This window comes from Stigmatopora nigra, chromosome 2 (assembly GCF_051989575.1).
Source record: "Stigmatopora nigra isolate UIUO_SnigA chromosome 2, RoL_Snig_1.1, whole genome shotgun sequence".
NCBI classification, from domain to species: domain Eukaryota; kingdom Metazoa; phylum Chordata; class Actinopteri; order Syngnathiformes; family Syngnathidae; genus Stigmatopora; species Stigmatopora nigra.
Window position 1 is genome coordinate 7,630,515 of NC_135509.1, and position 326 is coordinate 7,630,840.

Below are 326 nucleotides of genomic sequence, written 5' to 3' on the forward strand. Positions count from 1 at the left end.
ACCAATCTGGTGTCCTACAAGTGCAATCAGTGGATTGCCATCAGGTGCTTCTTGTTTTATGCAGAGTGCTTCTTGTTTTATGCAGAAACCTCATTGGTCAAAGTGACTGTGCCGGATCGGTTGGAACAAAAACAGCCCCGAGGCCCGCTTTGCCCACCACTACGTTATACAAACCCCCAAAACCAAATCCGATTTAACATCTTGTTAAGACGACCCAATAGGAACGCAGCTTCACTTTTTGTGTTCATCAGCGAGTGGGGGAGGAGAAGAGGCGTGCCTTCGTCTCCCTGTCGCCCCGCCCTTGCCCCCATGTAGCCCCGCCCTCT